Source organism: Lutjanus erythropterus, chromosome 15 (genome assembly GCF_056507025.1).
Source record: "Lutjanus erythropterus isolate fLutEry1 chromosome 15, fLutEry1.hap2, whole genome shotgun sequence".
Classification (NCBI taxonomy): domain Eukaryota; kingdom Metazoa; phylum Chordata; class Actinopteri; order Lutjaniformes; family Lutjanidae; genus Lutjanus; species Lutjanus erythropterus.
The window spans coordinates 30,637,427-30,650,151 of NC_139331.1; positions in this window are offsets into that span (position 1 = coordinate 30,637,427).

A 12,725-nucleotide genomic window follows, 5' to 3' on the forward strand; every position below is an offset into this window, starting at 1 on the left:
TACTGAGATGGACTACAGGGGTCAAGATATTTGTTTTTTGCTGTATCCATGACAACAAGTGAAGTCATGCAGAAGTACAGCAGCCATGTCGCAGAATAACCGAGGTCCACAGCAACCCGGTCCACAATTCAGAGGACTGACATTTTCATTTGGAAAAACAGTCTCTCCGTGGGTTTCTCTCCATTTGTGCAGAAACAGACGAGCGCACTCTCTTTCTGAACCTCCTGTATAGAGTCACAGTATATGTTATTTAATATCATAAAATCAGTTTATGTATACATTCTGTTTTAGCAAACCTTCTATTAAAAACAATTAAGAAAATATTTGCAGATAAAAGAACCAAACAGAAATATGTTTAGAATTAATCAGAAACTTAAAGGAGCAATATTTACACATCCATAAATGAGCATGGCAGTCCAAATAATGAGTTGGAGTCCTTAAAAAGCCTGAAATCCTATTAAATAAACTGCACCATCTATGGTTGAAGCTGTTTTCTGCCCCCTCCTCCCCAGACTCAAGGAGGCTCAGGCAGGCTGCAGGAACAACAACGACTCCATGTAGATCAGGTGTTTACAGCTGTCAGTTGTTTGTTAATGTAAAGTTAAGCCCATTAACCTGAAAAACTAAAGCCCGCTGCTCTAAAAATACACACTCTGGAGTTTCACTGCCTGTTTCACTGCCTGCAAAACTCCATTAACAGTTTGTTCAATTTAACCGTTATAAACATCTACTCCTTCTGCAAGATTACTCGAGATTTCTTATGATTCATAAACATAAACTTATCTATCCAGCGGACATTCAGCATTGATCTGAACTCTAATTCAGGTGAAACAGGCAAACAATCACACAAGTTACAGAGCGTTGTTGTCAGAGAAACAAGTCTGTCGACGTAATGTTTCCTTAATCTCTGATGACACATCATGGCCATTTATTTATTACCGTAAATATTACATATTTCTCCTTTACATTGTTGAATAATAATGCACTTTATATAACTGCACATCATTAGAAAATATAATATCATCATAAACCAATCTTGCTTGGATTAGATTAGATGAGAAGAGATTAGCCTTTATTGTCTCCCTCAGGAGAAATTTGTCTTGTGCATTCAGTTGTTTGGCACAACCAGCTTGTCTTTGCTCCCTCACATTTTGAGAACTTTTGTTATCTTTGCAAGGATTAAGATCAGCTGATCACTTTAATTTTCCACTTCCACTTTGACTCAAATTCTTTGGATTGTCGGTTTATGCTCTCTATCATTAATCGATTAATCACCATTAAGAATCTGATCAATTAAATGTGTGAATCAATAATGAAAACTCTCTGTAGTCGGCCTTGTTAGTGTAAAAACCCAGCAGCTGCGTCCCATTTGACATTGTTTTGTTTGGTGGAGCCTTTTGTCGACAGGAGGACAGAGGAGCCGCCGTTTCCAGCGAGAGCTTTAGTGTTTAATTATTTTGTTCGTTTAAATTGTTTCTGCTTCATGAATTAATGTTTTCACAGCAGTTGTGGTTTGAGTTTAACAGACAGGTTATAAAACCATGTTGTGATGCCATAAGGAATAATAGATTCAGCGGCTTCCTTGTTAAACAATAAGGTCAATAACAATAGCAACATAATGCTTTTATCCACTCCAAGCACCCTGAGCATAAGTACCTTTATACTGTTACCTGCTCGTCTGTCTCTTTATTGATTAAAACTGGGCTGTGATCAACAGACCTGGGATCAAAGACCATTTCTTCTGTTTAAAAAAAATATATCAGCTTCAGTCTCAACAGTTTGGCTTAATTCTAAAAAAAAAAATCTTTCTTCTCTCATTTTTTTCCCCTTATGGTCCCCAATACTCGTCTGTACTGACAGATGTCTGAGTCACATACAGTATTTTTTTTTAAATAAGGCTCATTGCATTTTGTTATCATAAGCAGAGAGCAGTGTACATGCCAGGGATTTGTTTTATTGTGGGATTTTTTTTAGGTCAATTTTAGAATTAAGACACTCAAACAAATTGAGTGAAGGCAAATGTAGTGCAGAGATGTCGGACACAGCAACAGTCTGTGTGTCTCTCTCCATGGTGCTGAAATATTCAAGGCCTGTATCTCTCTCTCGCTCTCTCCCTCTCTCTCTCCCTTTATTGTGCTCAAGCCGTCCAAGCCAGCTGCTTTTTTTTCTGACAAAATCTATGAATAACAGACTGTTGCTATGGATGTAATTCTGATCATAGACTACCAAAGCATTATCACACTTGAAGCTGTGCTGTTGTACTGAATATCAGCACGGCCGTGATTTGGTCAGAAGATAACCACAGCTGTGCTGATATACAGCACAACAGCACCACTGCAACTGTGCTGTTGCTTTTATCTAACAGTCTTACAAGCACCATTTATTAGTTAACAGTAATAACTGAAAAAAGGTGATGATTTCTTTGTTTATTTACTCATTTATTCGGCTCCACCAACACAGATAGTTCAACAATTGGGTTTAAACTGGACTGTTGCCAAGCACTTTGTATATGTTGACACGTTATCGCAGTAGAGCTCTCCTTTAGCTGTGTGGATGGATTAAGCAGAATGTATTTAGCTCGCTCTTCTTAGCAGATTGAATGTCTATGTTTATATTTTTGAAACATGGACCAAACAAACAGACTGAGAGCTGTTTAAACTGCTGTGCTTGTGTCCAACTCCGAGCAGTTTGTCAGATTACAAAGTGTGTGACAGCAATCCTACAGTAATAAGCCCTAAATGAAGTACAAGACGTCTCCTGTCTCCTCCTGTCTCTGTGGTCTCTGTTAGTCATTGTGATAGTTCATAAAACAATGTGGAGTGATACATGTAGTTAAAAGTCCCAGTGATGTTGTACTGTATATCAGCACTCATAGAACGTCTCTCATCCAATCAAATTACTTTGTCAGAATTAATTGTGGTATAAAACAATTGTTAAATCAATGAAATCATTTTTAAAATTAATATTTTATAGCAAATTATTGATTCTTTTAAAGTTAGCAGCCACATAAGCAGAATAATGTACAGTGAGCAGTTTATTATTTCAAAATAAATCCCTTCAGGTTGATTAAAGACCCGTCTGCTTCATGTCAGGGACCTGCATCATCCTGTCAGGGGTTATTTTGCAATAATGACCTGCTCACTGTACATTATCGCAGTCCAACAAAATCTAAGTAAAGCCCAAGCATGCAGCTTGAACACACACATTTACAAATAACATGTTTACCTACTAGAATTCAAAGCTCCGTCTTTCTTAGAACAACTCGAATCCTCGAGCAGTCACATTTGGTACCATCCCTCCCTCTCCCTCATACCACAGGGGTTATTTCTTTTACTGACTCAGGACAAACCACCTTTGTGCTGGAAGTAATGGGATGCTAAGCTGCACAGGGACTCCTGGGTGTTTAGACATCGGGCTTAAGTGCTAATGTTGCCAGAGGCTGGGCTTTGTACATGCAAGCAGAGTTAAAGACCAAGAATATAAAACAACCTTTTAGGGCTTGGTGGAGGCTGATGGGAAATGTTTGTGAGCTCAGATTGAACCTGGGAATCATAAAAAAACTCATACCAGATTACAAATATAAAATATATAGCATTAAGATTTCAGGAGAAAAATGTCTTGGTGGTTGGCCAGAGAAAACCCAACATGCACATGTTCCCATGGTCCTCTGCTGCCCTCTGGTGGTAATCAGCAATACGTACAACACTGCGCTCAGTTCTGGACTAGAACTCAACAGTTTAGACACCTAGTTGTCTTTTAGATCAAGATAAATATTACCAGGTTTCAATTCTCTTGCAATGTTTCATGTTAAAGGAGAAATGACCAAAATGCCAAGTTGAATTATTTGCTTCCTGACAACAGCGATACAGCTGCAGTGTCCTCATTTAAAGTCTCTGTTTTGGTCTGTAACTTGTGTTATTGTTTGTCCATTTCATGTTAATTCGTGTTCAAATTAATGCTGAATGTTTGCTGAATGAGTGTGTGTCTGTTTATGAGTCATAAAAGATCATTAATAATCTTTTTTAGAAGGAACAGATCTTTATAACAGTTCAATTGAGCAATGTGTTAATGGAGTCTGGCAGGCAGAAGGCAGACAGTCACACACTCCGTGGCTGTTTTTGGGATTGTTGCGGTCTAAAATGCCTGATTTCACAGCAGCTTTTCTAAAAAAAAAAATTGTAATGCATGTTGTGATGTATTCGGGATTTTTTGTACAATGAAATTGTGGGAACATGTGCAAAAGAAAGTTGTGATTTATGTACATATAGATATCATTCACTACAATCAAAAGCTTGTTCCAGGGAGAACAAAATCACACTTTACTCTGAGTGGGGGGGGGCTACTCGCTTCAAGATTGTATATTAAATAGGATTTCCTCTTGTTTTTCAGTGGTTGTTTCACAAGTAGTGTTAATTTAAAACAATAGGTCTGGACAATATCATAAAAAAACAAAAAAACAAAAAAACATGATTGTTTTTACAGACGCCATGATTCACAATTAGTTTTTTTTACATCTGAAGAACAAGATTTGTCGGTCAGGACATCTCTGCAGCTTTAAAATACTTAATTATAATCCTGTTTTGTAAAACGTTTTTACCTTTATCAAAAAATTACAGTTTCTGCAATTAGGATATTGCACTTGCCATATTGTGAATGCAATAATATTTTGATTAGTTGTGCAGCTCTAGTTACGTATTGAGAATTGCACAATCAGACTAATAAAATCAGCAGTTTCCACACCTACAGGTCTGTGTTGTGTTGAGCACAAGAGTTGAATTAAACCCTTTTGGCAGAGTGAGAACTGGCTGATTTCTGCTGGATGAACACATGCTGGAAGATTAACTACACTGTCAACACACACACACACACACACACACACACACACACACACACACACACACACACACACACACACACACAATCTTTGCATTTGCATCACTGTGCTCATCTTACTTCTAAATAATGTTTTTTGTGGCTTAAAGATATTCTGATTTCTCACTGAAACAGCTACACTTTGCATTAGACCTTAAGCCCTAATTTGTAAAACTTTTTTTAGTAATTATAAATTCCAGTCTGACTTTAGTCTTCAAAGGTGGCTGAACTATTTCAGACTAACATGCTGTTATCAGTCTAAAGTTAAGCCTGTTTGTTCTCATCCTGCAAGTTGGTTCTCTGTGTTTGAGGATTGATTGATTTATTCATCCTGGATGAAATTATTTTGAATAACAGTGAGCTCATATTTTGAAATAACGGCAAAATTAGTTGAAACAAGGGCCCGACTGATAGATAGGCTTATTAATGCTATTCCTGCTATTATCATTTCTATTATTATTATACACTGTTCCATGTATCCCCTGAAACTCCCAATAAAAAGAACTGAAAAAAACAAAACAAAAACAAAAGTGTAAAAGAGCAGTTCCTGTCAGCCTTCAGAGTCAGAGTCAATTTATGTGTCATCTGCAGTAACACAAAAAATACATAAATCACATAGACAGCATATGAGACAAAAAACAGTACATAATAAAACACAGGATAAAAGGAAAAAGAGAAGCAAATGCAAAGGCCACGCATGGATTGGTCCAACAAACAGCCCAGCTCAAAAGAATAAAGTGCACTAGTCAAAATGTCCACGCATAAATTACTTTTTAAGTGTTTGATTATAAAGTGCACATGCAGAGAAAACTTAAAAGTGTCCAGTTATAAAGTTCACCTGCATATGTGACACACAGAGGACAGATTATGAAAGTAAAAACAGGAGGAACCAGAGCTTGAAAGTTAAATTTCATGGTATTTAAAATGCACAAGACTGTCTGTTCTGCTGTCTCCCTAAATAATGTGAGTCGACTCTGGGTCTCCTCCACTGACGACTAAAATCGAGTGTTCGGCGGCAGCATTAGTGTGCAGGTCACTCTGAAACGTCCTGGTCGTGATCCAGCTGACTCTTAATGAGCAGAGAGGTATTCCATCAGTGTGGATAAAGGAAAAGCCTGGCTTATTTTCATATGTCTGTCTAATTTCAGCGAGAGATCTGCTCCATGACTGTGGCTTATAGCAACCCCTGCTCAGTAACCATGGCAACTGATAACACTGAACTGGTCCGCTTCATGGCAGTTCAGACCTTTTTCTATGTGATCAAGCATGAATTAAAGCACTTAATTTAGTTTCAAAGAACATATTAACTAAAAATAAATTAATGAAATCATGTCTTACAACTTTTACTGTCTTCAAAGGCCAACAGGTTATTTGACACGGTGTGAAACTGTTTATTTAAAAGCTGAAAATGTATAATTTAAGAACAAAAGTGCTCATAAGTTTTAAAGAAGTTATTTATTCACTCATTTGTTCAAAGTGTGAAGACAAAAAACATTCACAGAATGTCCAAAATCTCCAGTGTCTTTATTTCCTACTTCAACTCATATTTTTTCTACATTTTTTTGCTTCATGTCTGGTTTCTGATTTCCCATGTCAATGAGCAGATGATGCTTGTAAATCAAATGAACATCCTATGCATAAGAAAAAATTTCAAGAGCAGCTGATTATGTTGTTGGTAAAATCAGTATCAATATTGAACAGTTGTGACTCGTGTCCTGCAGCAGGTTAGACATTCATTTAAAAAGATACAAAGGAAACAATAAGTAGGCTTGTATATCTTGCCTTTTTTGCCTCATAGAACAGCTGAAGAAAGGAAAAGGAGGAATGAGAGAGAGCGAGGACGACGTGTAGGTCGGCCTCAAGTTGGAATCGCACCCATACGGCTGATGAGGCCTCGAGCGAGCTAAAAGAGGCAGAGCACCATGTACCAGAATCCCATTATTTCCATATTTTTTTGTGGTAATATTGGCCTTTTTTTCATGATGAATCCTTTATGTCTGTTGTATAGTTTGATCTTCAGAGTTTGTTCTGCAGCCGAGAAGAAAACTGCTCCTGTTTTCTCTCATTTTTGTGACATCTTATCCTCTTTTCGACATTCAGATGTTGCACGCTCACGGTGCGAGCTTGTTTTAGCCTGGCTCGAGTTTTCATTGACCAGACCAGCCTGAATCATCTTAGTGGACTGTCTTAAGCCTTGAGTGGAAGCTGAGGTTAATTCAGGCCAGGCTTTTTCACTAAAGCACAGACTTAGTTATCACCCCGACACTTCCAGATGAATTTCAAACCAGCATCAAAGAACCAGAAGATCCTCACTCATGTCAACATTTGAATCTGGATAACTCAGTTATCTACACATGAAGAAGAAGGCAAAGTTTATTTGCTCAAACAAGAGTTAGTGTGCAGCTTTCTGCCCCGTGGTGACGTTGTGAAGTCTCTCCTATAGACACAGCTCAGTCCAGTCATGTCTGAATCATCAGTTTACCTCCTGTCACCTCCCTCCTGTAAAATGGAAGACGCTGGATATGAAATACCTCACAAAAAATAAAGTCTCCTATCAGGAAATTATTTGACTTGATTGGCCCCGGTTCTCTGAAAGCAATAAAGACGGACAGCATTGTTTTTTATCTTTGTGGGACACGGCAGAGGCGATAAAGATGAACAATTGTGCTAAATTATCTTTTCTTATTCCTGCTACCCCGACTCATGTCCCACAGCAACGGTTCAGCCCGATAAGAAAAATGTTCTCAATCTTTCTGAGGAGAGATAAGACGCCCAGAATTAGTCTGAAGAAAAAAAAAAAAGAAGATGTGTCAGGAAACAGAGTGGCCTCGCTGTCTGTGATGCCTATCTTTATTTTATTTCCTCTAAAGCCGAATACAACAAACATTTCAATGGTTTCTTTGTGCTTTTCATCACTCGAAATGTAATGGAAAGATGAAGAAGGTTTTTATATAAAGTCTTCAAAACTGTCAACAACCATTAAGTTTTCTGATGTGGTGTTTAGCAGCAGAAATGTGTCTGGTATTAGTTTTATTCTAAAGATTTGGAGACAATTAATAAATTAATCTGGTTTAACTGGTGGAATTATTTACAATGAAACAGATAAACTGGGAGAAAAGTTATTTGGAATCAGAATGGCGTCCATTCACTAGATTTTAATTTAATTATTGTTATTATTTCTTTGTAAAAACTTTTTCTAAAGGTCAAGAATGAACTTTCACATCCAACAAGAAAGTGTAAAAAAAAAAGAAAAAAGACTGGGGATTTCTAGCCCAATTTCATCGACTTCAAAAGTGCATGAAGAAGTGGAAAAAAGTTTTGAAAAGGTCAAAACTCCAGCAAAACTTTTCAGCATAAATAACTTTTATTATCAGACCAACGTGTTTCAGCTTGGAGTGACTTCAAAGAAGAAACATTCTTAGAAATATAATAAAGTGTGTTACAGTCAGACTCTAGACTGAAACACACACAAGAGGCACACAGGTAAACCAAATAACCAGAGGTGGTTATTTATTTAAGAGTACTGAAAATCTGTGCTCACATAGAAGCACTGTTACATTACAGAAATATTACTCTGCTGCAAGTAAAATATCAGTGTACTTAAATAAAATCAAGTATTCTTCTCAAACACCACTAAAGTACTATTTTTAACTGTTGATGTTTAATGTTTTATCACTAGCAGGTATTCAGTAGCAATGTGTTTTAACAGTAATGAAGTAAATCACATAGTTTAATGCATATTTAAATAAAATTACAGACAGATTCCATGAAGGCAAGATCAGCGTTTAGTGTTTAGTTTTTTACCACATACATATTGCACTATACATCACCTCCATGTCAGTGTTCTCTTATTTTTTAATTATGTTTGATTTTTGTCATTTCCTGGAAAACTATTAAATGTTACTGAGTTGTGGGTGAACAGATGCAGGGCTGGAAAAAGTATTCAGATCATTTACATGAGTAAACATATCAGTACCACATTGTGAAACTACTTCACAACAAATTAAGGTCAAAATCTTTCATCATTTAAAGTATGTAAGTGTCATCAGTACTAAATGAAAAATAAAAGTGCTCACTGTGCAGCAACATGTCAGTAATATAATATCAGTTGTTTTGGGATGAATATTAGTGCTGCGTTAATGTGAACGTTTTACATCTAAGGTTGAGCTAATTTTAATTACTGAATTTACATCTACAGCGATGCATCATATTCTATAAGATCATTATATGTTTGTAGCATTTCTGTCCTGTGAAAACCATGTTTTCTTTTATGAACACCTTGGTTAAAACAACATGAAAACATGGATCATCCTGCTTTGTATCAACGGTTCAGGCTGCTGCTGGGGGTGTGAGGGATATTTTCTTAGCACACTTTGGGCCTCTTAGTACCAACTGATCATTGTTTAAACACCACAGCCTACCTGATTATTGTTATTGACCATGTCAATCCCTTTATGACCACAGTGTACCCATCTTCTGATGGCTGCTTCCAGCAGGATAACACGGCACGTTACAAAACTCAAATCATCTGTTATGACCCCCAGGTTGGGCTACGGGACGAGGGGTGCAACAATAAGAAAATTTAACCGGGTGAAAAAGGAAGAAGGGAGAACACAGACAAAAATGTAAACAAAGGTTCTTTTACTAACAAATGTGTAAAATTAAGTTAACAAATTAAATAAAACAAAGGGGTTAACTTAATCTACTTAATTAAACAACAACACACACACAAAGGGAGGGCTACAGGGAGGCTAACAAGAACACAAACACTGAAGACAATGAGTGCCTTTGCTAGCTGGCAGGGCTAGCAAAGCACATGGGGGCGTCTGGATGAGTGCCTTTACTAACTATGGAGGTTAATAAAGCACATGAAACACAAAGACATGTGACTTTACTGGCTGTGAGAGCAAACAAAGCACATGTCTCAAGTAGGATTAAACTGCAGACTTGCAGACCTCAGTCTTCTGAACGGCCCACCGGCCCTGAGCAGCTCCACTCTCCAGGCTTTTAACACCGCAGGTCCTGATTGCAGAGTGACTCCACCTGCTGCCAACCACTGCAACCTGCAGGGTGGGAGGGGCAGAACCTGGGCACAGGAGAGTACAGCAACACACAGACACCGTGGCACATAACATCATCTCAAAAACTGGTTTCTTGAGTCCAGGAGAGCGGCTCTGGGATGTGGTGGAACGGGAGATTCACATCATGAAGCAGCCGACACATCTGCAGCAACTGTGTGATGCTATCATGTCAATATGGACCAAAATCTCTGAGGAATGTTTCCAGCACCTTGTTGAATCTACAAGACACCAGTGTTTACCCAAATATCTCATATCTGTGAAAAAGATCTATTAATCTTAAGTACTGAAGTCAACATAAATTGCTGTGAATGTGCTCATTTTAAGGACCCTGTGACAATAATGTTGGATTATAAATCAAAAAGACTCCTGGTTTAAAAAAACAACACAAACCCACCACTTATTAAAAGATTTTTTTATTCACAATAGAAGTGTAACAAATATAGTTTATTAAAAAGTCTGCTGCTTATTAATATCATCTTAATCCATAAACTCAGAAGATTTTTATATAAATGTAGAACGGCTCATTTGCCGGAATGGAATATTTACATTTTTTTTCAATAATAATATTAACACAATAAAACAGATTTCCCCACAAAATCAAAATATTGCATATAAACGCAAAGTAAACTATGTGCAATGGAATGATTATCAGCAATATTTTGTACAGATACATTTCTGAGGTTGATTTCACGCATTTATTAAACCTTTAAAGGGCAATGCCAACCATTTTAAAAATTCAGATTCCCAGAGTCCCAGGGCCAGTCAGTCATGTTTCGGGATCGTACCACCACTCGTGAAGAAAAGAAGCGATCTCAGTGTGATATAAATTAGACTTTTCTTCAGGGAAATGTGGTGCATTTTCACAAGGACTGGCTTAATTTTGAATTCCTAAAAAGGCTGGCATTCCCCTTTAATATTCACCAATAGAAAGGCATTGGAACGCAACAGATCGTCAACACAATATTCAGAAAATCACCAAAAACAATTTCAACCTTTTTGGGAAAAAATAGAGAAAAAAACAAAAAAAAAACAAAAAAACATGATGTCCCACTATGTGAAGCTAAAGCAAAGCTTACACCGATGGCTCACATTTAAATCCAAATACATTCTGTATTTTCTTCCTATTCAGTTAGAAAAATGACCAGATCTGTGTCACATGAGTGGAAAAAAACATGTTCAAAACAGAAGTAAATCCATCAAATGTAGGGTCTAATTCCCAGCTTTGTCTACAGATTCTTACTCCCTACTGGGGAAAATGCAGTGGATCAGCCCTTTAAGTGTAAAAGTCTGACGTTTCCAAGCCTCCATGGTCCCAAAATGCAGGCTGCAGCTACTTTAACATATTTATGATCCCCAAAATGCACTAAAAATAAAATTTCAGACTGGAGAATTGCACTAATAATTCTTAACACAGGGAGGGAAACTGTCCTCTACCAGGAAACCATAATCATTCAAATGTCCTTTAGGTATTTCTGAAAAATAACCAACTCACACCATCATACTTATTGTAGGAAAAAACACCAAATATAACCCCCACCATTACAAAAAACCTTTGTAAGAATACAAGTTTGATCTGTAACCAGACAAAGATCATCAGAATTAATAAACTTCAAATCCAGGCAGCATCAATACCTTAACGTTGACTAAAATAGTTTTGTTTTCAAAACATTTGTATTTAAGGAAGGAACGCGTCCTCCAGTGGTTGACTCCATCATTTCTAACCATCAATCTGTCTCAATTAAAATACACTCAATCACTACAGAAACAGCATATTATATCAAATGATCCTACGATGCTTCGATAACCTTAGCTGATGCATTAAGGGGACAGTAGGGTTGTATTAAGTACTTATCCATCATCAGTGTATTACCTGCAGTAGATGGTTGTTGTCACGCTCCCAGTTTGGAGAAGCAGAGAGGAGAACCAGCATGGAAACTTAACAATGTACTGCTGTGGACAGGGACAACTACAAAATGTATTTTAGCCACTTTAAAAGAACCACTTTTAAAAAAAGTATATAAAGAATAACTTTGCAACTTATCCTTGCCTCCAAACAGCTTTTTCTGATGGCTGTATAAGGCAAATATTACTCTCTCACGCTCAACCAGACTTAATTGGCAAAAACAGCAATTTTACTTTGCAGGAAACAGGTGTTGCTCGTCTACTGCCGCCTCTATCGGTTTGTTCATTTGTCTCACTGTGTTACTTTTGTGAGCCTGAACTAACCTTTTAAAACACCAAAGTCACACAATAGCACAAACAAACTAACCGATCGAAGCAGCGGCAGACCAGCAGCTCCTGTGTTCTACAGGATAAAATACCTGATTTTTAAATGGGGTTTGGTTGGATGAAAGAGAACAATAATTGACTTATATTATGGCTGTTTCCCATTGGAAAAGGCTGTGTGGCGGCAAAGTAAAACTGTGAAAATATTCTAAATATAGCATACACTTAAATTAGATATTAATTGCTGTGTGATCGCCATGTTGATCACCATCTACTGTAGTTAACACACTGACCATCGATCAGTACAACAAACAACTTCACTTCAGGTAGTCTGAACTATCATTTTAAATAGGAAAGTTATTTTCATTGGTCACCAACTTAATATTTATCAACAGCAAGTTGGAACTTTGCCATTTTTAAATTTGCATGGTAAAATCCAATTATAGGGCACAAACTTTAACATTAGAGTGTCTCTAACAGACACTGAGCTACATTACAGCACTGCTTTCTACAATCTGGAAAATCTCACTTTCGTCTTGAACCATT